This window comes from Pogona vitticeps, chromosome 1 (genome assembly GCF_051106095.1).
Source record: "Pogona vitticeps strain Pit_001003342236 chromosome 1, PviZW2.1, whole genome shotgun sequence".
Lineage (NCBI taxonomy): Eukaryota > Metazoa > Chordata > Lepidosauria > Squamata > Agamidae > Pogona > Pogona vitticeps.
In genome coordinates this window covers 344,112,902-344,140,728 of record NC_135783.1, presented here as the reverse complement: position 1 = coordinate 344,140,728, position 27,827 = coordinate 344,112,902, and the positions used below count along the sequence as shown (strand labels likewise).

Genomic DNA, 27,827 nt, shown 5'->3' with positions numbered 1-27,827 from the left:
GCGCTACAGTGCAGCAAAAATCTAAAACCTTCTCTCCTTGGTCCAATGCGCTGTTTGACGACAGCATAGCTGCCCTCCTAACTGGGGCTGCTATACTTTGGCCAGTGGCCGAAAACCTTTGCCTTCATGGCTTGTGACTCCACTTTATACATTAGAACTGTCCCCACAAAAGCATTTCTAAAGCCAGTCACCATTCTCTGAATAGAAGCAGGAATGTACGCTGTAACTTTTTAGTTCGTTATGCGCTGCCAAGTCTGAAACGATTTACAGTAATCCAAAGAGAGCTTGTAAGGTAAGTGAGATATTTAACAAGTGATTTTACCAGTTCTACTCCTCCAGTTGAATTTCCATTGCCAAACAGGGATTTGAACCCAGAGTCTTGGTCCATTTTCTATCCACTACGCCACACTGGGTGAAAATGTTTTAAATCAGAAATCCTACAGTTTTGCTTAAGCAACCCCTGAGGAAGCCAATGAGGTTCTTTCACATCCATATCGTGAATCTAAGGTAGATATTACAGCCTTAAAAGTGTTTAGGTGTTTCATTAAATCATTCAAATACAAGCTCTCAAACAGTACACCGATGTGCTCTCTATTTCTCAGGGAATATTACAATGCAGTTGGTTTTTGTAATGGAAAGGTTTCTCCTTAAAGAAAAATTATATGACAAATTTATGTCATTTTTGTGACATAACTTTTGCATAACTTTTCAAGGAGAAGCAGCACATTTTGCTACCACACCACCTCTGTGGAGGGCGCACCCCGTGAGGTGCTGCAGTCCACTCCATCCAGCATCCTCTTATGACACATCATTCACCAGTTAACATGTGGGCACCAGTCTTGTATCTGGCTCACACCAGTTACATGTGGCTTACGGCTGCCGGCGCAGTTGTGGAGAGAGCTGGTGAATGCAAAATATGAAAGGTGGTGTGCATTTCAAGTCAGAGGGGGGATCTGGATGTAAGACACAGGGGTGGGGTGGGGTGGGGGGTTTCAAAGGAAGAAACCATTCCTTGAAAACACATCCTGAAAACACACATACACACACACCCCCGGGGTGCGTTAAGCCCAGCCTCAGCTAGCTAGGAAGTGAACAAGGAAGGCAAACTCCGATCCTACCGAAGGCTCCTTCCTTCTCCAACAGCTGTGGCCAGCAAATGGGGAAGCCTGAGGTAAACAAACAGGGCACCGAAGAAAGAAGGGGCGGGCGGTGGAAAGGCGGGCGAGGGAGCAAGAGAAGCTCCCAATTCCTCGCCACAGAAAAGCGCAACGCTCGAATCCCCAACAAAGGGTCCGGCAGGCCGAGGTGGGTGGTTGGGGAGTATTTTTTTTTCCTCGGGGGGGGGAAGGTTTCCACACACACACCCCACATAGGTCTAACCTTCCTCTCTGAAGATCCAAGCCCACTGACGAGGTTGCCACAACGGCAACCAGAAAGAGCCGGGAGTGGGGGGGGGGGGGTTAAGAGAGGAGAAAAAGGGAAGGATGCCAAGTTTCAACAACGACAGTAAAACAAAACATCCAAGGGGGGAGGGCGCTTCGGCGCGCGCTCGAGGACAGACACACACACACACACACGTCTACGGAGACCCAACATATATTCTCTTTCTGCTCCCCACCCCGGCTTTCTTCTCCCTCGCTTTTTTTTTGGGGGGGGGCGGCGGCAGTGTCTTCCACGACGCCCCGCTGCCTCTGCCAGGAGCAAAGCCCCGCCGCCGCCGCTGCTGCTGCTACTGCAATGCACTCAAAAGAGGCGGCGCGGGGACGGGTTGCGAGAATAATATTTCCCAGACCAGGCCTGCCAAGGAGGAGGGTGTCGTGTTTTGTGTGTGTGGCTTCCCCCCCCCTTGGCAAAAGGAGGGTTGCAAAGCGAGCCAAGCAGCAAGAGCAGCAGCAGCAGCCGCCCCGAGGCGCGCAGAAGGGCGGGGGGCGGGGTGTTTGGGGCCGGGGGGGCCGGGGAGGTGGTGGAGGGGGGGCAGAAGGGGAGCAAGGCAAGGCAGGCAAGGCGCTTGCAAAGGCTCCGCGCCACGCCACGCGCCGACGGGAAGAAGAAGGGCCGCGCGGGGGCCCGGTGCCGCCGCCGCCGCCGCTCGCCCGGTCACTTACATGCCTGGAAAGGGGGGGGGGGGCGAGCCGAGCCGAGCCGCTGGCCGGAGCCGAGGCCTACGCGAGAGGCTCTTGGCGCCGCGCCTCCTCTTCCTCCTGCCGCTGCCGCTGCTCTTCTTCCCAGGAATCAGCCCATGGAGCTCGCTCGCCCGCCGGCCCCGGCGATGAATGGGAGGGAGGGCGGCCGAGGAAGAGCTCCGCGAGCCCCGCACGCAGCGCTGCCTCCTTTCCTTCCCCTCCCCGCCGCCGCCGCGGCACCCGAGGGGGCTCGCCTTCGCCTGCCGAGCGAGGAGGAGGAGGAGGAGGAGCGGCAGCGGCGCGGCTGGCTGGCCCGGGCGGCGTTGCTGTCGCTCGGCGGCTCCCAGTTCCTGCCGTCTCCCTTCTTCCTTTTCCCTTCTTTGACTCACTCGGCGCGCACACACACACACTCTCGCCCTCGGCCTCTTCCCCGGGACGCCCGCGGGGTCCTACCGCCCGGCCAGCTCCGCGCCCACTTCCCGCTCCTCTCGTTTCCTTAGGCTTGTTGTTGTTGTTGTTGTTGTTGTTGTTGTTGTTGTTGCTCCGTCGCGACAATAAAGAAACGGCGGCCTCCCCCCCCCCGTCTCTTTCTCTCTTTCTCCCTCACGCCGTCGCGCCTAGTCGCTCTCGCTCGCACACACGGGCGAGAATTCCTCCGGCTCTTGTACCATACATTTCATCCCTCTGCAGGTTGTAGTATTCTATTTTACACACACACACACACATATATATATTATCATATGTATAGAAGATAAACATGAAAAATCATGCCTATATATATATATATATATAGGCATGCCTCTATATATATATATATATATATATATATAGGTATGATTTTTCATGTTTATCTTCTATACATATGATAATATATATGTGTGTGTGTGTGTAAAATAGAATACTACAACCTGCTATTTCTGTTGTAATAGGAGGATGGAAATATATATAATTATTATTATGACGTGCTACATATACAATATAATATTTACATGGTATGTTTTCGGCCTGACATAAGCATCATAGATCAATACAGAGAAGTCACTACTTCATAGGGTCACCGTAAGGCCAAAGTGACTTTACAGGTCATAATACAAGTATATATAGATACGTAGCTAGATATATTGTTGTTTAGTCGTTAAGTCATGTCTGACTCCTCGTGACCCCATATATAGAGATGCTTGTAATTTTTATAATATATCTTTAAATTTTATTTAGTTCATTTATATGCCACTTTGGGAGATTAATTGGGATATGAAATTATGTTATTTTAATTAACTATATGCCATCAATTCAGACTTAAGGCAGTCCTTGCCAGGATTTCCCAGGTAGAAGTGGCTTACTATTTCCTTGTTCTGGGGGCATTTCTGGGGCTGTGCAGTTTACCCAAGGTTACACAGGCTGGCTTTTCTCCACAGAGACCCCAGTGGGATATTGGAACTCCCAAATACTCACTTGACCCAGTCTAGACAGCCATGACATATATTGCATTTGTATATGTTAAGAATGTAGAATAAAAATGTTTTAATAATATAAACATACAATAACAAGCCCCATTAAGGAGGAGGACCCTGGGTTGATTCTTGACCCTTTGTCCCACCTTGCAGGGGCGGCGCACCTGTCAGAATTGATTTTGATGATGACTAAGTATTCTTACTACTGTTTGGGAGCTTGATTCCCCTTTGAGCTTCCTTGACAGGATCTGGGCCTGATGATCCATAGGCTCCCCATTCCAGATCTGCAGTTCTGAGATGATGATGGTGAATCCTACATGGACAGACTTGGATGTAGGTCAGAGTGAATTCAGGAGAACCAAAATCTGCAAAAGATTATACCTTTAGATCCCATTCCTATACTGTATACACTTGCTTGTCAGGCCTACAAAGCAGAGCTGAGGTTTGTGTGAATGGGAAAGCATTGCTGATGTGTTTTGTTTACAGAGTGATCGCACAGTTAGTGCTAAGTTTCAAAAAGTTGTAAAGGAGAAAATGAGGGGCACAAAATAAAATAGCAGAAACAAACCAGGAGACAAATAAATAAAACCAGCAGAACCAGTCAGTGCAGGAGTCATGGATGAAGAGAGAGAGGGCTTTATGAAATTTGGACACCAGATCCTTGAACCCTCCCCCTCCTCTTTCCACCTAATCATTCCCCCTGCCCTTCTGATCTGAGAACTAAAACCAATTATGCTGCTTATTCCTTTCCTGGGCCAGTCCTACTGTTTGGCAAGGAGGCTGTTCCTGCCACTGACAGATAGACCAGTATGTTTTAGCAAACAAGTTCCTGCACACACATCATTGTGAGGAAGTAGCTCCCACCCCTTCTCTGTCTCTGACAGTACACAGGTATCACAATACTGTCACATTTTATTTTCCAGAGCTTTGATTTAGGTGGAGCTACTGGGGCATTGGCCACTCAGAGCCCAGTCATTCCTCACCATTCCTCTGTCCTCTCCATGTTTATGCGGATCGCACATGACCCAGAGGGGTGAAGCCCCAGATGCCAAAATCGCTAAGTAGGACTGCTATTTTCAGTCCTTTTTCTAGTCACTTCTTCTAATAACAAACTTAAGATAATCAGAACCGCCAGGACTACACATGGTAACCCTATGAATGAGAGAGCTACAGAATGTCCTGTCCTCAATATCCCTGCTCAGCGATTACAGCCTCAAGCCTATGTTTTTTTAGAGAGTTGATCGATCTCGTATTGGGCTTTCTTCTTTTCCTGTTGCCTTCAAACTTTCTAAGCTTTATTGTCTTTTCCAGAGAATCGTTGCCTTCTCTTGATATCCCCAAAGTAGGACTTGTTCTCCTAGGAGAATTGGGAAATTGTAATCTCCAAATATGTAACTTTTCTAGGGACACTGAGAGGAGAGGGGTTTAATCTTGATGACCTGTTTGTGGGCTTCCTGGAGGCATCTGGTGATGACTACTGTAAGGCTGCACTAGATGAATTTTTGGTCTGATACATTAGGGTTCCTCTTATGTCCTTTGAATTTGACTGTAAATTGGATTGTGTATTAGATAGATAGATAAACATTCCCATAGATTTAATTCCTTTATTGCTATAATATTCAATCCTGCTGAACATCCCTGTCTCGTTCTGTCTCCACCTCTGTTTTTCCATCTCTTAAGTTTCAGTTTACTCGCCCTCATCCAGTCCATTCCTGACACCAGACACTGATTTAGAACCGAAACAGCTTCCTTGGGCTTAAATGGAAGGAGAGATAGAGTTGAGTGTCATCAGCATACGGGTGACACTGAACCCCAGATCTATGGACAACTTCTCCCAACGGTTTCATGTACACATTAAATAGCATAGGCGGCAAATCAGATCTCTGGGAGACATCACAGGCCAAAGGCCAGGAGTCCCCCAGCACCACCCTCTGAGTTCTCCCGTCCAGGAAGGACTGGAGCCACAGTAAAACAATGCCTCCAAGTGTTACCTCAGAGATATGGCCCAGAAGGATAGCATGGTCAATGGTATCGAAAGCCACTGAGAGATCCAGCAGAACCAACAAGGGTACACTCCCGCTGTTCAGTTCCTAGGCACAGGTTGTCCACCAAGGCGACCAAAGCAGTCTCTGTTGCATAACCAGTCCTGAAGCCAGGCTGAAATGGATCTAGATAATCTGTCTCATCCAGGAACCCCTGGAGCTGAGAAGGTACAACCCACTCCAGCACCTTGCCCAAGAGTAGGATATTCGAGACTGACCAGTAATTATCCAGTACTGTAGGGTCCAAGGAGAACTTTTTCAATACAATAATGGTATTATTACTGCCTCCTTTAAGCAAGCTGGGATGCTACCCTGCTGCAAGGAGGCATTCGCTACCCCTTGGACCTGCTCAGCCAGTCTGTCTCTGGCAGCTTTGATAAGCCAAGAAGGGCAGCGGTCCAGGAGACAAGTGGTAGCCTTCACTCTCCAAGGATCCTGTCCACATCATCAAGTTGTAAAAACAAACGTATCCATCAACACTGGACAAGCAGGAGCCATAGTTACATCTAGAGTAGCGGTCCCCAACCTTTTTAATCCCTTGGACTGGTTAGGGAAGGTGGGGCACCCTCTGCGCTTGTACGCAAGCGTGAAGGAGTGGGTGCTTGTGTGTATGCACGAACGAAAGGGAGGGCACTCGTGCGCATGTGCCAAGGGGGATGCAGTGCTCGGAGGCACTCATGTGCATGCACAAAGGGGTGGGGGAGCGCTGTCGGTGTAGGCCCACAGGCGCGTGCACAAAGAGGCTGTGCGGGGAGAGGGAGAGTGCATGCAGGGATGGAGGGGAGGTCTGTCTCCGTGGCCTGGTCTGGCTAAGGTCACGGACCAGCACTGGGCCGCAGACCGGGGTTGGGGACCTCTGATCTTGAGGACTTGTATTAACTACAACATCCAAGTCAGAGCAGATCCGAGCGATTTTGCCTACAAAGTGCCCTACAAATGTTTCACAGCGAGCTACCGATCTCTTTATAAAAGCTAAAATAACACCTTATAGCTTTACTTCCTTTTAACCCAAGAATCAGATAAATTGAAGGAACACAATAATGCCCCTTAATGAAGGTGAGTTACAGATAAAAGGCTTCTCTCTTGACTAGGGGATTCTGGGAGTTGTAGTCCCAGAAAGGTTACAGTGATGCCTCGCTTAATGGCGATAATCTGTTCCAGGAAAATCGCCGTTAAGCGAAAACATCATAAAGCGAAAATAAAAACTCAACTGAAATGCATTAAAAACCTTTCAGTGCGTTCCAATGGGCTTAAAACTCACTGTCCAGCAAAGATCCTCCATACGGCGGTCATTTTCACTGCCTGTATAGCGAGGAATCCGTTCCTAAACACAGCGGGGAGCCATTTTATTTACCCGGCGGCCATTTTGAAACCACTGATCAGCTGTTTAAAAAGCATCATTTTCCAAAGAATCGGTACCCGGAGCAGGGAACCGATCATCACAAAGCGAAATTCTCCCATTTAGACCATCGTTTTGGGATCGCAATTGCGATCGCAAAAAGATCGTCGTAATGCGGATTCATCATAATGTGGAGCAATAGTAAAGCGAGGCACCACTGTACTTTTCCAAGCTTGGGTTAATGATTTTCAGTAAAACTTTACACACCACAAACTGTTAAAATGTGACACATTTACCACTTTTAATCCAAATTTTGCTCAATTTTTGCATATCACATATTATTGTCAGATTCTGGTAAAAACTACCAATTTGATTGGTATCATGGGATCACAACATTATTGGAAGAGACTCTCACAGGTGATCAGATTCAATCAAGTCCAACTGAAGGGGATTTTCATCTAGATTCTTCACCTTCCTCATGTAGGCTTAGTACAAAGAATACATTTTTTCAGCACAATAAAATTGAATGAAAGTTCAGGCTTCTTTTGGGGGGTGTTGCAACTGCATATTTATTTATTTATTTATGTATTTATTTATTTATTTATTTATTTATTTGCTGCCCATCTAGACATATGCTAAAGACAGGGGAAAATGATTATTATGCTGAGATTTACATCAGTAAGCATGATACAGAACTCCTTGTCTGGAGCAGAGATGCCCTGGGGAATGATTTAAAATGAGCTGAATGACAATATATTGGTACTTTTTTTTCAAATGGTCGCTCCTTCGACACATTCTTTCTTTGCTTCAAATTTCATTCTCTAAACATAACTTCTCAACAGAAAATCAATTAATAACTTCCTGAAGAGCTTGTGATTAACAGCCCTGGTCAGGTAATAGAAAATAAATATTGGAGTTTCCTCTACTGAATGAATTCATCCCATGGTGCGTTCCACCTTATAATAAAAGTATAATTGTCTTTTCCAGTTAATTTTCTTTTCTCGTGATATGCACAAAACATGAGCACCTTATTTTACTCATTTTTGTTTCTAGAGAGAATTCAGGCTCGATTTGATCTAGAACCCGATTATTTGTTTTTCTGGCTGTCTAAAGTATCAGTAAAATACTTCCGTTTCTCAAAACCCTTTTTTTAAAAATTATTTTAAAAATTCTGTCACTGGAAGTGGAAAACAGCAACTGTATTGGCAAACTAGTCATAACTTGTCCTCCTTCACAATCCCCTCTAACTGGTATCATTCTACAGCATTATGGCATAAACAGCCCCTGCTGTCATGACCCCTCCAAAAAAAGGCTGATAAAATTTTGGAAAGAATCCTGCAAATTGTGTTCTTGAAGGCTTTCACGTCCAGGATCCAATGGTTGTTGTAGTTTTTTTGGGGGGGGGGCAGAACACGGCCAAACAGCCCAAAAAACCTACAACAACAATCCTGTAAATTCTTCTCATAATTTTGCCTTTTGTTTCTAGGGGATGAAGGACAAGAAGGACATCTCAGGAACCTTCTCATTAAAAATGTCTTCTGATAAATTACGGCTCCGCATTTGTTATAATTCTCCATGATTTGCCACCTTCCCTGGGACTTCCATTTTTCACATTTCAAAAAAGTTGTCGTGGATACCTTTTGTTGTTGTTATGCGCTATCAAACTGCTTCCAACCTATGGCAACCCTATGAATGAGTGATCTGTAAAATGCCCAGTCCTCAACAGTCCTGCTCAGCTATCGTAAACACAAACCTGTGACTTCCTTAAGGGAGTCAATCTATCTGGTATTCGGACTTCCTGTTTTCCTGCTGTGTTTCGCCTTTCATGTAGCTCCTTCCTGGTATGACCAATGCTGCACATGAGGAAGTACAGTAATGTGTTCGGCTCCAGGGGAGGAAAAAAATAAAAGGAAAAACAGCATTGTGCCATAATTTATTTTCTATAAGTTACATTTCTCCATGAAATAGGCTCCCACCCCTTTTTTGCCTCATTCTCAAAGCCATGTAGATGTTCTCGTGTTTAAAATTTGGCAAACTTATTGTAAGGCTGGAAGGCCGTTAAGGATGATGCATGTGTTTCTCCTCCTAGTACACATCTCATCATCACTCAGCAGTTTCTCTGACTACCCAACCTTCCTGACCTGGAAAAGGCTTGTGGAATGAATTTCCTTACAATATCTTCTGCTGGGCTTTCACTATAGCGTAAGAAGTTTGGGGTGGGGTGGGGAAAATGCCAACTGCCGCAGAGTAGAATGTACAGTGGGGGAAAAAAACATACCCTTGAGAAATTGTCTGAAATTTCTCATCTTTTTAAAATTATTTTCTGAAGTGATTTTTCTAAATCAAATTGATTGAGAACGGATAAATTTTTCTTCCAGCACTGTGCTAATGTAAGCATAAGAAACAAGTACTCCGTCAGAAAATATATTTACCTTTTAGAAGATCAAACAAAACCTCGTCATAGTCATGTCTTAGGTTCTGGAGAATAGATGGTTCCCTCCTCTTTCTTCACTAGAGAAGACCTCAACGTGGTCCGGATCGTCCCCTTGACTTGTTTGGATGAAATCTGGAGTGCTCTTCAGTCTGCATTCAGCTGAAATTGGGAGGCCCTTCTTTGTCATAAACCAGGAAAGTTCAGTGCACTTTGCCCCATTAAAATAAACTTTCCCTGGATCAAACCCAACAGCAGTAAGAGTTTCAGCCACTTTGGCTGAGCTCAGATGTACTCGTCTACCAGTCTTGTCTTGCATAGTGTGATCAACCTTTACAGCCATTTAAAAAACTACCGTATACAGACAAGCTTAAGTTGGCATGTGCCAGAAGTCCACAGGAAGTGCATCTGGAAAGGACACAACTAAAACCGTGGTTATAACAAGATTACATTTTTAATTCAGTCCCGTTTAAAGAGCTGGCAGCAAGCATTTCAAATCTAAACCAGTTATTTTCAAAGTCGGATCCCTACATATTATTGTATATACTTGAGTATAAGCCGGCGCGAATATAAGCCAAGGGACCCAATTTTACCACAAAAAAACTGGGAAAACTTATTGACTCAAGTATAAGCCGAGGGTGGAAAATGCAGCAGCTACTGGTAAATTTCAAAAATAAAAATAGATACCAATAAAATTACATTAATTGAGGCATCAGTAGATGAAATGTTTTTGAAGATACTGCCCTTCTGAGCTGCGATACACACTTCACTGCCTGCGGAGGGAGGACTCATACTGGATGCTGCGCTTTACTGCTCTACTGCTGCATAACAAGATGGAGGGAGACGGAGAATGGAGGAGGAAGGTAGGAGGAGGAAGGTGGGTATATAGAATATGCAGAAGGAGGAGATAGGAGTGTCCTTGAAGCGGAAATGCAGTGTACTTAACCCAGGTCATCGGACCACCCACAGAGGCTGCAGGCACCTGTAGATGGACGGGGGAGTCCGGAGAACACCCGCACCGCAGGGGAGAACATGTAATTTTGATACTGACTCAAGTATAAACCGAGGGGGTGCTTTTTAAGCAAAAAAAAATGTGCAGAAAAACTAGGCTTATACTCAAGTACAGTATATACAGTAAATCAAAGAACTGAAGAATTGAAAAAAAAAGACCCTAGGTATTATCTAGGCCAATGGTTCACAACCTTGGGTCCCCAGGTGTTCTTGAACCGAAACTCCCAGAAGCCTTCACCATGAGCTGTGCTGGCCAGGATTTGTGGGAGCTTTAGTCCAAAAAGATCTAGGGATCTAGGGACTCAACGTTGGGAAACACCGATCTAATCCAACTGAAGCAGGAAATCCACAGCTCAAGCATCAGCATCAGATGGCCATTCAACCCCTGATTAAAAATAGTCAAACAAGTCTATCACTTTCTGGGACAGTCCATGCCACAGGTAAACATTTAATTCTCCTGGGGAATTTAGTGGTCAGGAGTTTCAATCCCCAGAAGAGTCTGCTACCATGGAAAATGGGGAGGGCATGTATATATTTGTTTAAACGTATACCATTTGGTAGATAAGCCACTAGCTTGGAAGCTCAGAAGAATGGGGGCCAATGGCACCTCCACAGGGAGGGAATTTCAGAGTCAGATGGCCACTACTGGGAAGCCATAGCTTCTGGTTGACAACTTCCAGGCCTCTCTTGGAGTAGCCATCCACAGCATCAAGGATTGGGAGGTGTGGATGAGATGGGAGGATGACCTGAGGGAGAGTTTCTCTGACAGGTAGTGAGAACCTAAGCTGTAAAGGGCTTTATAAGTTAACATCAGTACCTTGAATCTGGCCCGGAAACATTCTGGCAGCCCGTGCAGGCAGGCCAGGAGAGGTTAAATATGGTGAAATTTAGATGTACCCATGACCAATCTGGCTGCCATATTTTGCACTTGCTGCAGCCTCTGAACTACCTTTAAGGGCAGCCTCAGAGAGAGCGTTGCAATAGTAGATCCTTGAAATTATCAACCGTGTGACCCAGTGTTATTAGGGACTTCCTGTTGAGAATGGAGTGGAGAGGAGTTGGAACTCAACAATGCCCAAACTCCTGTTGCTTAGCATAGTAAATCAAACTACAGTAGGTCCATTGAATCAATGGGGACTTCATGAGTCAATTCCTCTGCAAGTTCAACTGATTCATATAGGCCTACTCGAACTGCTACTTACTATGCTGAAGTAAGTCACAGTTAGGGCAGACCCGTTTCAATCAATGGAACTTAGACAGGAATTGACTCACTAAATCTCCATTGATCCTTATTGTGACTTGCTATGCTAAGGAACAGGATTCTGGCCAATCTCGGGCAACCCATGTGTAGAAATTACTGATCTAAATGCTTTGGGATCAAGCAGACTTCCACAAGTGCTAAAATCAGCCACGGAGTCCATATTTGCAGGTCTTCAGCAGGATCCGCCAGAAAGCAGAGCCTTTTATGTGACAGCCCGAAATTTGTAGAGATGCATTAGCTCTGTCTCCCTTTTTTTCCCCCTTGAAAACAATTTTATTTCATCAGTCCACCTTTAGTTTAGATAAGTGTCTGGTGTCATTAATGGACTGGACAAGGGTGAATAAAATGACATTTAATCCAGACAAGACAGAGGTTCTCCTGGTCAGTTGAAAGGCAGATCAAGGAACAGGGTTGCATCCTGTGCTAGATGGGGTAACACTCCCCCTAAAAATACAGGCACTCAGCTTGGGGGGCTCCCGGATTCATCTCCGAGCCTGGATGCCCAGGTTTCATCAGGAATGCTTCTGCACAGTTAAAACTATCGTGCCAGCTGCACCCTTTCCTGGAGAGGTCTGATCTGGCCACGGTGATGCACACCTTAGTTACTTACATCCTGGCTGGATTACTGTAATGTGCTCTACATGGGGCTGCCTCTAGAAAAGGTCAGGAAACTTCAGCAGGTCTGAAAGTTACCCGCAAGATTGGTAACTGGGGCTGGTCACAGGAATCACATAACCCTGTTACAGCAGCTCCACTGGCTGCAGATCCATTGCCCAAGTGTTAAGATCATCAGGAGAGGGCTTTCTCTCATTCCTGCCACCTTCACAGGGGTGTTTGGTGGCTCCCAGACTTTGGAACTCTCTTCCACAGGAAGCTAGGCTGGCTCCATCTTTGCTGTCCTTCCACAAGCAGGCAAAGACCTTTCCCTTCAGACAAACTTTCCCTCAGTGAATGCCTGCCTGAATGGGTTTTTTAAATGGATTATTGTACATTGCTGCTATGAATGTGCTTTGGTGTTGCTTTTGTTTACTTTATTTTAGTATAATATTTATTTGTTCCTTGTTAGTATTTGTATACTCACTGTTGTTATCATTAAATACTGTATTTCAATGATGCAAGCCACCTTGCATAAATAGATTGATCGATAGATGCAAGCAATACATTAGATTTTAACTGCATACTACTCTTTCCTCTAAAATGTTTTAGAAATTTGTTGTAGGGATTCATGGTTGGAAATGTATGATACAGCTGTTTCCATTTGAATCATTTAGATATTTGTGGGTTTTTGTTTTTTGTTAATTATGTCATCTCACATCACTTTTTCCCGTTCACAAAGAGGGTATTGAAATGTAAGGGACCTTTTTTCACCGAATCAAGATTTGGTTCTGGACACTGAAGTGACTCGAGCCTTTTCCCCATTTGCAAATACGGGTTCACGCTGTATCTTGAGGTCTGTATGCACACTTAGGAAGATAAAAATGTTGTGCTGGACCCAACCGAAGATCTCTGCTACTCTGGCATCTTGTGTTCCACAGAGTCCATCACAAGCAAGATGGGATGGGACTTGCTTTCCTCAATTGTTATCCCTAGGTCAGGGGACATCTAGATTAACTTATGTTGTTCCCTAGAAAACCTTAGTCTTATCGTCTCTCAGTTCTAGCCTAATTGGCAAAACTGTTGTCAGTTTATGGGGCAGAGAGGTGTGTATACTATCCTAGGCTCCTTAATTGAAGGGCAGGATTAAAATGTAGTAATTAATAATTCACAGATGCAATCAAGAGGAGATGCAAGTAACGATAACAGAAACTGAAAGATAGGTTTCAATGGTATTTTGAGGATCTCACAAGGAAATTTTTAAAATAAAATCTTGTAACATTATGAGACAGTGAAACCAGTCAACCTTAATACTTAGGGAAGCCCCTGGATTTCATGAAATCCCTTTCGAAGTCCATATATTTTACATTTTGAAACATTAGAAAGTATGTGGCAGCAGCTGTTTTTTTTTTTTTTATGTTCAAAGGGATGCCAGCTGGTCAGGAAAGCAGATGCAAAAGAAGGAGGGTTGATGTGGCGATCAACCCTTTGTGGCCCCTATTTCTTTGGACCCCACAAAGGAACACGCCCTTTTTTGCTGCCACCAGGTATTCTCCTAATACAGTCGTGCCCCACTTAACAATTACTCCGTATAATGATGAATCCGCTTCACGACAATGTTTTTGCTATTGCAAAACGATGTTTTAATGGGTTTTTTTTTTGCTTTGCGACAATTGATTCCCTGCTTCGGGTATCGATTGTTCGCATTACAATGATCGAAACAGCTGATCGTCGGGTTTTCAAAATGGCTCCCTGCTGTGTTTTTGGACGGATTCCTCGCTTTACAGGCAGCGAAAATGGCCGCCCCATGGAGGATCTTCGCTGGACGTTGAGTTATTCAGCCCATTGGAACGCATTGAACGGCTTTCAATGCGTTTCAATGGGCTTTTTTATTTTGCTTTACAACGTTTTCGCTCTACAGCGATTTCGCTGGAATGAATTAACGTCGTCAAGCAAGGCACCACTGTACCAATTTATGTCTCACACAGGTGCTACCAACATTAAGGGTCACAGAGCTTAGGAAGCAGAGGTTTTAATTAATTATTCTTTTATTATTAAACAAATCAAAAGGTGAATCACATATGAGTTGGTTCAGGTGTTAATACATTTTGGATCATGTAGTCAATCACTGTGCTTTCAATTAATATCTCTCTTGTAGTGCTTATACATTCATTCCTGCTTGTTCAGTGTGGTTTCAACTTCTCAATTTCCTTTCATAGCTCGATCTACTAACCCTGTCCTTCATTCTACTAAACCCTACCTCTCATTCCACATCTTCAACTGTCCCTAACCTCTCTCTCTGTCTGTCTCTCCAACTCCCTAACTGCCTCTCTAGCTCCGCCTCCTGTTCTATCCTCAGCTCCTCCCCCTTAGCTGCTGTGATGGACAGGCAGGAATGACGTCACCTTTTAGCATTCCACTACAGTTGGCTTCTGCAGTTTGGACTGTGACATCCGCACCTTTCCCAAACCCAGTCAAGCCAGTGGCCCATTGGCTATGTTATCTGGAGTATTCAAGAACTGTAGTCCGAAACAATTATTTTTTCCAAGTCCTAGCCCTGCACTGTGTTTCATCATTAAATAAGAAGTGCAGTGGCTGCATATTTCACTTCCACTGCATGGCAAGCTGTACATCTGGCTAAATAGCCTATTTTCTTAACGAGAAAAGACTGTACCACAGTGGTACAAGACTTGCTTTGCTTGCAGAAACTATGTCCCCTTAGTTGAAATCACCGTCAGTGGGAAATGCCGGGTACAAATATCACAAGTACATAAATAAAAAATCAAGTTTCTAGTCCTTATGGTGGGTGAATAGAAATGGGGATATTCATATGCATATATGAATATGAATATCCTGGTCGCAGTTGGCCCTAATGAGGGCCCTGGGGCTGGACCATCCACTCACATGTCCTGCCATGGTGTCAATCCCGCCTACCTGGCCAATGGAGGGAGATTTGTCCTTCTGCCCCCCCTCCCGCCTGGAGTGGCCAGCCGAGCAGGAAGACAGCAGAGCTCTGGGCAACAATGGGAGGATTAGCGGGACTGGCACCGCAGCAGGACGCGTGAGTGGACGGTCCGGTCCCAGGGGCCAGACCCTCATTAGGGCCAGCTGTGAAAGAGATACTCGTGTACTAATACAAATATCCCCATCTCTAATGGTGAAGAGGAGCTTGCACTGTACATAGAGAAAGAAGCTAAGAGTTGCTTGATATATGATGTTTCTGTTGGAGCTTTATTTCCAACTCTGCATGCTATCTGTGGACTGAATTACTCGGAGGGACTTCTTCTGGGCTGAGGTAATGGTCTATCTATCCAGCACCATTCCTTCCAGCCTTTGAAATTCAAGAGGGTCCTGCCTCTAGGTTGAGATTTCTATCACACTCTTTTGTTGATTGGTGGCAGTTGTTTGTAGCTGTTTTTGATCTGCTTACTTGGTTGCTAGTATGTGTGCAGTAAAGAAAGCAGTATATACTGTATAAGTCTGTAATTTCAAGCAGTTATAAGTAAATAAATGTTTTTAAATTCTTTCTCCTACAAACGTTTCAGAGTAAGTGCCAGTTGAAGACAGGAGAGCCTGGCGTGCTCTGGTCCATGGGGTCACGAAGAGTAGGACACCACTAAACAACTAAAGAACAACAACAAGTGCCAGTTAATGAGAATGGGGTGGACTCTGGGGAACTTTGCATCTATTCTCTTCTGTCGCTCTATACTTCTGTTGTATATCAAAAAGAGAATTTTACCAGAAGCTCAAAACTCTGCAACAGTTTTCTGCAGAGTAATGGAAACATACTGTTCTTTTATTGTGATATCTACCACCATTAACACTACCAACACATTTTCTATCAGTGGGATAAAATTTAGAAGAGGTGAGATGGAGCACACATAGAGAATCCAGAATGTAATGCTGGCAGCTCCCCACTTGCAAATTCAAACCAAGCATGTGATAAGTAGAAACCAGATTATTCCAGTGAAAATATGCAACTATAAGCTAGACTGACTGGGTATAGGTCAAGGAAAAAGAGTCAATACTGTAAATTATTAGTTTTCATTTTAACTATAATAGTGGGAATGCTTAAGAAATGCTTGGACAAAAACTTGAACTATTTTATTCCCTGATCCCATCTCACTGCCATGTTTTTTGCTATTGGAGTTTCATGTACAGTGGTGCCCCGCATAGCGAGGTTAATCTGTGCCGGATTAACCTTCGCTATGGGGAAACATCACTATACAGAATGGAAAAGCCCATTAAACGCATTAAGCCCAAGTTTAATGTGTTCCAAATGGGCACAAAACTCACCGTTCTGCGATGTTTCCCCCATCCAGCCGCAATTTTCGCGCCCTCGGTAAGTGAAGGCAGGGCGCGAAAATGCTGTGTGCGGCCATTTCGGGCGTCCGGCGGCCATTTTGGAACCGCCAAACAGCTGATTGAAAAAAATCGCTAAGCAAAAATCGGTAAGCGAAACGCTTATCGATCGTCGCTAAGCGATTTTCGCCCATTGGAACCGTTGGTATGCCTTCGCATTAGCGATCCAAAAAAACGGATTGCTATGCGAATTCGTCGTTATACGGTGCGCTCGTTAAGCGAGGCACCACTGCAATTAGTTTCAACCAAGAAGTAACTGTAATTGATTTTTCCCAGTTGTGAAGACTGTACATTGCAGCCAAACTGACTCAATTCCTTTACAGTGCAACAGTAAAATTTTCTAGTTATCAAGGTGTAGCTAACTGAATAGTAGCAGAGTAACGTCAGGTGATTCAAGCACCATCTCATGCTCTTTTGTAGGTCAGGATGTGGTCAACAGGTAGAGAGTATGTTCTGTACCTCCAAAAACTTATAGCATTCAGATTTATAATGGTACTGTAATAATTTGAAGTAACTTCGGGGTACTTTTAAAAAACTTTAAAAACTTAGAGTAACTTAGATACTTTTGAAAAATTGAGAAGTACAAAGGTACTTGTAAAAAGAATTATAACAGCAAACAACAATTTTTAGGCTTTGGAATTATAAGGTAAAGGTTCCCCTTGACAATTTGTCCAGTCGTGTCTGATTTTGGGGCGGTGCTCATCCCCATTTCCAAGCCATAGAGCCAGCGTTTGCTCAAAGACAGTTTCTGTGGTCACATGGCCAGCGTGACTGGACACGGAACGCCGTTTTACCTTCCCACCGAGGTGGTACCTATTTATTTACTTGCATTTTTACATGCTTTTGAACTGCTAGGTTGGCAAGGAGCTGGGACAAGCGACGGGAGCTCACTCCGTCGCGTGGATTCGATCTTACGATGGCTGGTTTTCTGATCTTGCAGCACAGAGGCTTCTGCGGTTTAAGCCGCAGCGCCACCACGTCCCTTTGGAATTATACCTGTTAACTAATTACTTCTAAAAGGTAAGTTAAAGTTTCCTTCTCTGTCCAATATTCAGCATCACTCCCCACCTTCCAGCTGCCTAGAGCCAAACGTAGACTGCGACAATCTTGCAGGGCTTCCCTCCCCCACTTTGCTCTGCGGCTGCATTTCATCAAAACACCACAAGTACCAGCTAAAGAATGCAGAGTTTTACTAATTCTCTCCTGACTCATCTTCCAATCCATCCTTCTCTCTCGACCCATGCAGACGCACATCCCTATGCTCTCCTTGACAATAATAAGTGTGTAGTTCTGGGAATCCAGCTGCTGTCGTCAACCTGCAAATCCAACACAATGTGGTGTAAAGAACAGAGGGAGGAAGGATCGTGGATGGTTGCTGAGTCACAGCTTTAGCTAAAACATTTCACATTTCTTTTCAGCATAGCCAGCGTTAATGCAAAAGTGCCATGGGCCTGTAAAAATGTCAAAACACAAATTAGCCTGTACAGAAAATCCTGAATTCTTTCTTTCCCCACTTAACAAAACACACACAGAGAGAACTCTATGTGGAATTTCAAATACATCTCTTCCATCAGCTGCTGATTCGCTGCACTGAGTAACACTGAATTAGTCCCAAAGAATTATGATGTCCTTGTGATGTTACCTCCCTCTCCTTTTGCAAGTTCTCTGAAAAAGATAATCAGCATCTTGATCCTGTTTGTCCAAATGTCAAGACAGGAAGATCTCATAAAGCTGTAACTCCCTGGCTATGACACGCCTGTCAATAGTTAACTGATCCAGCCCAATCCAAACAGCTGATAAGACACAAGTTTGGGGATATATTTCTAGAATTATTTAAAATATAAAAGCAAAACTACCAATATTCCTAGACCCTTAGCACGCTGTTGCCACTGGATAGAAATTAACTGTTGATTGTCCTGGGTATCTTTTATTGCTGCATAACCAAAATGCTTCCTCGCCTTCATCATTTTGGTGAAAAAGCTGCAATGTCAGGATTCCTGCAATCAGACAGCTATTGGAGGCAACGGCAGAACACAGTTAACTCATCCCTGGAATTCATGGGTCATTCCCTTCTTTGTCCGGCAGCCCTGCCCATTACAACACCTTCAAAATTTACACTGGGGAACATTGGAAGCAGATTTTGGAAAGGCATATGGTGGCTGCAGGGGTAAGGTGGTGGTGAAATTCTGTCCACTCTTAAGAAAGTCCAGTATGAGACATTAAGTCCAATGTCACCTTCAAATGCAATTCTTTGAGCAAGCATCTCCTGAAAGGATTTCACACTCTTTCCAAGTTCCTGAATAATAAAAATATATATCGACTTGTTGGCAGTATTCATTTTATAAGGACAAGCCTTCTAATGCAATGGTTCCCAATCTTGGGTCCCTAGATGTTCTGTGGCGAAAGCTTCTGGGAGTTGTAGTTCAAGAACATCTGGGGTCCCAAGGTTGGAAACCACTGTTCTAATGGGATGAGTGGGTGGTCTAGGAGGCCAGAGAAATATGGTTCTGTTGTATTCTGCTTTGATCAGACCTTGCCTGGGATACTGTTTTTCAGATTTGGATCCTGTTTATGCAAGACATCAACAAACTAGGTGGAGCCAAAGGAAGACATCGAAAAATGTGGGAGTTCTAAATACCACACCCTGTGGAGAAAGTTGAAGGATTTGTTAATGTTTAGCCTGGGGAACAGATAACAAAGAGCTACTATGATGATAACCATTCTGCAGTATTTGGAAGGCTGTAATGCAGATGATGGAGCTAATTCTTTTATTTCAGAGAACGGGATTAAACCAATGAGTTCAATTTACAAGAAATGGGACATTAATTAAATGTTAGAGGAAGCATTTCATGCTGATGTGACTTGTTCAGCATTGGAACAGGATGACAGTGGACTCATGAGCAGTTTTAAAAGCAGACATTAATGTTCACCTATCAGGGTTTCTGTACCAGATGATTTCTTGGATCTATGCAAGTGGGACTAGATTATTTTTAATAGAATCCTAGAATAATTGTCTTGGAAGGGGCCTAAAAGGCCACCAGGTCCAGCCTCCTGCTCAATACAGGAATCCAAATCAAAGGAGATCTGACAAATGGTTGCCTAATTTTTTTCTTGAATGCCTCCAGTGTTGGGAGGTTTCACCACCTCTCAAGGTAATTGATTCCATTGTCATACTGCTCTAAGAGTTAAGAAAGAATTGGCCAAGAATTTCATCACTTATACCCAGCACCATAAGTCCAGTGGCATAAAACCCCATGGCAAATTGCTGTTAGTTAGGATGAGCCTCGTGGCGCAGTGGTTAAAACGCTGTACTGCAGCTAAAACTGTGCTCACGACCTGGGGTTCAAATCCCAGGTAGCCGGCTCAAGGTTGACTCAGCCTTCCATCCTTCCGAGGTCGGTAAAATGAGTACCCAGCTTGCTGGGGGGGGGGGCAATGTGTAGCCTGTATAATTAAAAAATTGTAAACCGCCCGGAGAGTGCTTGTAGCGCTATATAAGTCCAATAAATAAATACATAAATAAAATAATGTGAGTGGTATTATTTCCGGTCGCGCACTAGCTTTGTGACTTAGCACACAAGGAGAAGTACGAACAACAACTTCTGTGTACCTGATATTGATGCCACTGGACTTAAGCTGGCATAATTATTCAAATAGATTCTAGCCTTTGATTCTGCCGTTTTCTGATAAAGTCCACACAAGCATTTTTTTAAAAAAAAAAACCTGCTGATCTAAGACTTTATCATCTGGACTGCTTTTTAGAGGGCTAAAATTAACCCTTACGCACCAGTATTATTGTTTAAAAATGCACTCGGCTTGCCTGAAGGGCAATTTTCTGATCTCACTAGGATTCAATGTACTGATAATCAGCGGTGTGGTTAGTATTAGGGCTGAGGCTGGGATTAAGAGTTGGGTTTACTGTGCGGTCATTGTACTTCCCAAAGCAATTGAAGATGTCAGTTTAATCCGTCATCACCACCCTCCAGGAGTGGGGCCAACCGACTAACAACAATAGTATGTCATTTCTGCTTCTTGGCATCATTGTTTAACGCAGTGTTTCCCAACCTGCAGGTCGTGCCCACCAAGGAAGAAGATGGCAGTGTGGGGTGTGTCACGGGTCACCTTACATGTGTTGTAGCTGTTGTTTAATAATGCCTTCTTTGACCTTTCAGAGTGAGATATTACACTTAGAATTCCTGCCTTCTGGTTCTGTGTGGAGTTTGCAGAGAAATGACAGGAACAGATATCCTGCTTTAGCAGGGGGCTAGACTTGATGACCCCTTCATGCCTTAGTCTATGATACTGTGACTCTGGGGAACAAGAAAGTCCCATCCCATTACATGTCAAGCTGAACAGATACCGAGATTGTGTTGTCAATCCTCTTTTGCACACACTGTATCATATGTCAACTCATCCACTCAACAACCTGTTGGGCCATGGGCGAGCAGAGTACTGTATCCAGAACTTTGATTTGGCTGGGAATCACATCCCTGGAAAAATGAACTTGGGAACAGATGGACTACTCTCAATGCACATGGATGCTGGTTAATAGACCATGTGTTAGGTTAATGTACCAGCTATTCCTCTCCTGTAACTCACTGTATTGTGTAATATTTTTCTGTATTGTTTCATTCCTTGATATGTATACATGTTGCATGTTAATTTTTGTCCTTTTATCTTGTTGTTTTCAAATGGATTTTGAATCATATGTGCTGATGGGAGGTGTATGTCCTATTTTTATGTGAACTCCACAATTTGACCTGTTTCTTTCCAGTTCTTTTGCATGTGTTTGCTTTGTCTGTGTTAATGTGTTTATATTTTACATGTCGTACTTGTTGTTCTTCATGACCAGTTTGTTAGGAAGTTACTTTGGGGGCAAAACATTTTTAAAAAAGTTTTGTATACTTATTGATCTTTGCCTTAATACTGCCTGCTAATGATGTAAGATGCTTCCTTATTCATTACTCATAGTTCTAAATATTGTCTTTTAATGATGTTAACCATATAGTATACTCCTTGTTTTCTGTTTTCAACTTTAAATATTGTCTTTCATTGTTGTAAGCCACCTTGGATCCTTTTCAAGGAGAAAGGCAGGGTAAAAATAGTTAAAATAGAGTATTTTAATAGGGTGCTGTTTTGAAGTGCCGCTGTTGCCTATTAAGACAAATTTTCTACCCATCTTTCTCATTATAATTGAGTATGTTTGCTTTCTGAAACTGTTTCTAGCTTCTTTTAAAATACCATTTCATTTCAGCTCTGTTCTATATTCTGATTTTAGTAGCATAATTTTTGAGCAAGAAAAACAGCTATAGCTAAATACAAGTAATACATCAAACCATAAATTGTGGTTGTTATATGACTTGAATGGGTCTAAATGTGGCGCAGTGGTGTCCAACCTTGGCCCTCCAGAGGTTCTTGGACTTCAACTCCCAGAAATCCTGGCCAGCAGAGGTGGTGGTGAAGGCTTCTGGGAGCTGTAGTCTAAGAACATCTGGAGGGCCAAGGCTGGACACCACTGGGAGGAAAGCTTTATGGATACCACTGATCTCCAGAAAGGCAAGTGAATGCTAGATCAAATCAAACCTGAACTCTCTCTAGAAGTAAAAATGACTCAACTGAAGCTATTATACTTGGGCCTATCCTGAAAAGACAAGACTCACTGGAAAAGACAGCAATGCTTGGAAACGCAGAAGAAAGCAATAAAGAGGGAATTCAAACATGAAGTACAGTAGGTTGATTTGATAAAGGAAACTGCAGTTGTATGTATGCATGCATGTATATATGTATGTACGTACGTACACATGTATGTACGTACGTACATACGTATGTATGTAAGTACATACGTACGTATGTATGTATGTATGTAAGTAAGTACGTATATATAGATAAATTAAGATTTGAACATTCGCTCCCACTTTTTCTTCCCTTGGCAGATGCCTTGGTTCAATTCTGCTAGAGCAGGGACCATGTCATTCAGATGTTCTGCCAGATGTTTTCAAGGCCTGTTGCACGAACAGAACAGCTTTGAAAGTCGATGAACCTTCTCCGGTTATGGGAGATGGCAGCAAAGGTTAGTTCCTTTGTTGATGATGATGATCGAAAGAGCTTTTTTGCATCTCACAAAAAAACGGTGGATTCAGAACAGGAATGGTAATGAGAGTGCCCGGACTCCTAGTAGCACTCATGGAAGGATTCCATGTCCCTTCCTTCCGGCATAGATGGAGTGCCACAGGCAGAGTCACAAGGCTCCATCCATCTGGCGCTTGTACTCTCTGGAGTCATGCCCTGATTCTCCAACAAGGTCACAACATGTATCCATTTCTGACGTATACTCTGAATGTCAGCTGAATTGTGCAGTGACCCAAAGGTGAGTCCCTGAGGGTGACCAGATGAGAACACCTTCAATATAGATATGGAGGAAGGAACTGTGGCAGGCGAATATCTCCCAACTCTGCTAATATTCTGAGAATACATGTTTAACCAAAATTCTCAACAGCTTTTGCTCAGATCTTGGAAGTCTTCTCATGAGATGGCCAAAGTACTGGAGCATCAGCTTCAGGATCTGTCCTTCCAGTGAGCACTCAGGGTTGATTTCCTTCAGAATTGATAGGTTTGTTCTCTTTGCAGTCCAGGGGACTCTCAAGAGCCTCCTCCAGCACCACAATTCAAAAGCATCAATTCTTCAGTGGTCAGCCTTCTTTATGGTCCAGCTCTCACTTCCATACATCAATATTTAAAAACTTTGACTATGTGGACCTTTGTTGGCAAGGTGATATCTCTGTTTTTTAAGATGCTGTCGAGGTTTGTCATCACTTTCCTCCCAAAAAGCAGGCATCTTTTAATTTTGTGGCTGCTGTCACCATCTGCAGTGATCATGGAGCCCAAAAAAGTAAAATCTGTCAGGTGGTGATGGGTCCGCTAGCCATGATCTTAGTTTTTTTGATGATGAGCTTCAGACCATTTTTTGCACTCTCCTCTTTCACCCTCATTAAGAGGTTCTCTAATTTCTCCTCACTTTCTGCCATCAGAGTGGTATCATCTGCATATCTGAGGTTGGTGATATTTCTTCCTGCATTTCTTAATTCCGGTTTGTGATTTCTCCATTCCAGGTTTTCGCATGATGTATTCTGCATATAAGTTAAATAAGCAGGGGGACAATATATAGCCTTGTCATACTCCTTTCCCAATTTTGAACCAATCAATGTTTCCATATCCAGTTCTAACTGTTGCTTCCTGTCCCACATATAGGTTTCTCAGGAGACCGATAAGGTGGTCAGGCACTGCTGAAGCCTACCTTGTAGGATTTTGAGCATAACCGTGCTACCACGTGAAATGACTGTAATAGTATGGTAGTTGGAACATTCTTTGGCACTGCCCTTCTTTTCCAGTCCTCTGGCCACTGTTGAGTTTTCCAAACTTGCTGGCATTTTGAATGTAGCACTTAACAGCGTCATCTTTTAAGATTTTAAATAGTTCAACTGGAATGCCATCACCTCCACTGGCCTTGTTGTTAGCCAGGCTTTCTAAGGCCCACTTGACTTTGCTCTCCAGGATATCTGGCTCAAGGTCAGCAACCACACTATCTGGGTTGCTTGGGACATCCAGATCTTTCTGGTATAATTTCTCTGTGTATTCTTGCCACCTCTTATTGATGTCTTCTGCTTCTGTTAGGTCCCTCCCATTTTTGTCCTTTATCATGTCCATCTTGGACAAAATGTTCCCTTAATATCTCCAATTTTCTTGAACAGATCTCTGGTTTTTCCCTTTCTATCGTTTTCTTCTTAGCTTTGCACTGTTCATTTAAGAAGGCCCTCTTGTCTCTCTTTGCTATTCTTTGGAAGTCTGCATTCAATTTTCTGTAACTTTCCCTATCTCCTTTGCATTTTGTTTCCTTCTCTGCTATTTCTAATGCCTCGTTGGATAGTCACTTTGCTTTCTTGCATTTCCTTTTCTTTGGGATGGTTTTTGTTGCCTCCTGTACAATGTTACGAGCCTCCATCCATAGTTCTTCAGACACTCTGTCCACCAAATCTTCCTTAAAATCTCTTCTTCACTGCCATTGTGTATTCATAAGGGATCTGGTTTAGATTATACCTGACTAGCCCAGTGGTTTTTCCTCCTTTCTTCAGTTTAAGCTTGAGTTTTGCTATAAGAAGCTGATAGCCACAATCAGCTCGAGGTCTTGTTTTTGCTGACTGTATAGAGCTTCTCCATCTTTGGCTTTTTAATTAATTTTTAATTTCCATCAAGCTTTTTAAAAAGCTGCTAAAATACAGTCTTTGGGGATCTTTGTCCATCATCTGTACTGGGTGAAGTGCAATGACAATGGGTGCTGTTGATGAGCCTGCTGCTTTGCTATCTTTTCCCTTATCATTTGAGATAATACAGTAATTGCTTCTGAAGCCTTTTGAATAATTGTAACAGAGAGGCATCCTTCAAAGTTGGTCCTTTGTCTTCTTGATTTTGTTTCTCAACAATGCCATGGGAACAGTTAATGGGTCTCCTTTCTGCCATCTTGCTGGTTCTTTATTTATAGTTTATCAACCCTCTGGTCAATTTAGCAAGATACTTGGATGCTTTTGTCTCTAATAAAGAAAAGCTGAAAAAGCAGGTCAAACACTCTTGAATCGCTCCAGCTTAGGTTGGATTCTCAAAGCTCGTTATCTTAATTTACCTTAATTTCAGAAATGCTTCGCAATGCATCTGTCACTTCGAAAGTCAAATAGAAAGCCTCAGCAATGCTATATGTAACATTTTCATATTTGCCTAATGAACTTTCCTCAGCTAATTATGTCGCTCTAATCTTTCTTCACCCCCCTCTCTCTCTCTGCTTCCTACTTTCTCTTAATTACTACATCAGACATGTTTAGGATTAGAGTCACAATCCTGTCCCCATAAAAACTAGACAACAATAATTTTTCAAATACAGTATAGAGAGTGGGGTTGTGGAATATATGAAAGTCAAGAGGAGGAGAGCAGGCAGCAGAGGGGGGATGAACCACCACCACTATTGAATTTCAGACAGGAAACATTGACATCTGAATGTTTCTATGAAATATTTTATATCTGAAAGTGATCAGGAATAATGTTTAACTCACCACTATCAATGTGCTTATTTCCGACCATCTTCTTTAGAGCCAGAAGGAGACATTAGAGGGAGCCCATGACTAGAACTGAAAGGTGGCAGAGGGGTGAACTGATTTCAAGTTTATGAAATTAACACTTCAAAAGGGTGCCATGTCTTGTAGGATCAATCACCAAGCAAAGTAAGGTATTTGCATACTCTTGGAAATGTGAGAAACTCCCATTGTAACACTCAAGACATTTTTGTCAGCTGAGGATCATTCTCTTCCAGTCATGGAGTATCTCTAAGATTTCTTGTCAGCATCTTTTAGTTTTGCCCTGTACGCATGTCTATAACCCTAGTCATGAGTTGCTGGCAGGAACAGTATCTCGGTGATGAATAACCACAATCTGTTTAGCCCTGCTCCCAAAGGGAGCATAATTGCTTCATTCCTTCCACACTCGTTCTGCTTTTGCTGTGTTCAGTATGTAACTTAGGGAAGTAACTTTGGTTACTTTGGTAATGCAAAAGGAACTGTACTATCCTGTGTTACAGCTTGATGTCTTCAGCTAGGATCATCTTGTACTTATGAAGCAGTTTAGGACACTGATCAGGCAATGGTAGATCGAAAAGGGTGTTGCCCCACTGCCATTTTGAACATGTGGGCATTTCAATCATACAAGGTGCAACAGGGTTTCACTTACAGAATACGGCAGAACTGTGGTATCCATAGGGATTGCTTCCAAGCCCCTCCTGCGGATGCCGGAAATAGTGGATAAACTAAGCACCTACTTCCAGTTTCTCTGGCATCCGTGCATGGAATCCCGGCCCAGTCTTGCTAAAGGGCTGGATTTCCTGCCGTCCTGTTGGCAAGGAAGTCTTCCCTGAAACCAGCAAATGCCACCTCCCTGCTCCCTGCCATGTTGCTTCTCCATTTCACTGGAAGCTGCTTCCTTCGGAGAGGTGAGGTGCGGAGTGCATTTCCATAAAGTCGCCTTTATACAACAGTCTCTTGCTCCACCTAGTGGTCAGTCATGGTACTACACCTTGGAAGTATGTATTTCTGAGTTTATTTATTTTATTAGTTATTTCATTTTTTTTTCAGACAGCTGATAAGTGAAACTGTGGGTACTGAGCTGCAGTCCTCACAGTAGCTGGGAAACTGATGGACTTCCCAGCTTGATCTTAAGAGTGGCTTGGTCTTCAGTGGGAAATGAAAAGCCATTAACTTTACAAAACATGTGTTCCTTATTTATTGAAATGGACTGACCCAATCACCTGTATATTGGGATTCTTCTTATATGCAGAATGGCTAAATACTAGGACAATCACAATGAGCACCTGAACTTCCACATTTACCATTATGGTACTAGTGTGTGAGAGTTATTTATTTGCTTATTTATTTAACTTACATGCCGCCCACACTATCCAAAGGTCTCTGGGCGGCTTACAACAATGTAACTACAGTAAAAAAGATAAAACGATTAAAATACAATTAAAATATATACTCTAGAAATTGCCATCTGGACCCACAGTTAATATTATTTCAATTAAAAGCCTTCTGGAACAGGAAGGTTTTGACCTGGCACCGAAGTGTCATCAGCGTCGGCGCCAGACGAAACTCAGTTGGGATGGCGTTCCATAGTCTGGGGGCAGCTGCCGAAAAGGCCCTTTGTCTACAAGCCATCTTTCTTACTTCCTTGAGGGACGGCTCTTTCAAAAGGGCCCCCTGGCTAGATCTTAACTGCCGGGTAGGTTCATATGGAAGGAGGTGGTCCTTCAGGTATCCAGGGCCCAAGCCGTTTAGGGCTTTATATGTCAAAACAAGCACTTTGAATTGGGCCCAGGCAGCAACTGGTAGCCAATGTAATTTAAACAGAATCGGCTTGATGTGTCCCCTAGCAGCTCTATCACTCACCAGCCGTGTAGCTCAATTCTGGACCAGTTGCAGTCGCCAGATTGTCTTCAAAGGCAGCCCCACGTAGAGCACATTGCAGTACGAGATGTCACCAGTGCATGTGTAACTGTCATGAGACTCCACTCATCCAGGTAGGGCTGCAGCTGATACAATTTCCGCAGCTGAAGGAAGGCACCCCAGGCCACCGAGTCCACCTGGGCTTCCAGAGTTAGACTGGGGTCCCGGAGCACC

General features: G+C 43.6%; 1 protein-coding gene and 1 long non-coding RNA gene across 4 annotated transcripts in view; one reads left to right on the top strand and one right to left on the bottom strand.

Annotated features, from left to right (window-relative positions):
- Nucleotides 1-14,987, bottom strand: part of AKT1 (AKT serine/threonine kinase 1) — a 139,936-nt gene extending 124,949 nt beyond the window's left edge. Inside the window, exon 1 of one of the 3 annotated variants that reach the window (XM_072986752.2) lies at nucleotides 9,388-14,987. The gene's annotated coding sequence lies outside the window, so the exon portion shown is untranslated. Of the gene's footprint in view, nucleotides 1-2,105; nucleotides 2,557-2,576; nucleotides 3,669-9,387 lie in introns of those variants that run through there. The other 2 variants (XM_072986751.2, XM_072986750.2) reach the window with 2 other exon arrangements.
- Nucleotides 1,042-27,159, top strand: LOC140703264 (uncharacterized). Its single transcript, XR_012082689.2, has 3 exons — nucleotides 1,042-1,171; nucleotides 17,470-17,634; nucleotides 19,171-27,159. It is a non-coding gene; the product is annotated as an uncharacterized LOC140703264 (long non-coding RNA).
- The last annotated feature ends 668 nt before the right edge of the window (nucleotides 27,160-27,827 follow it).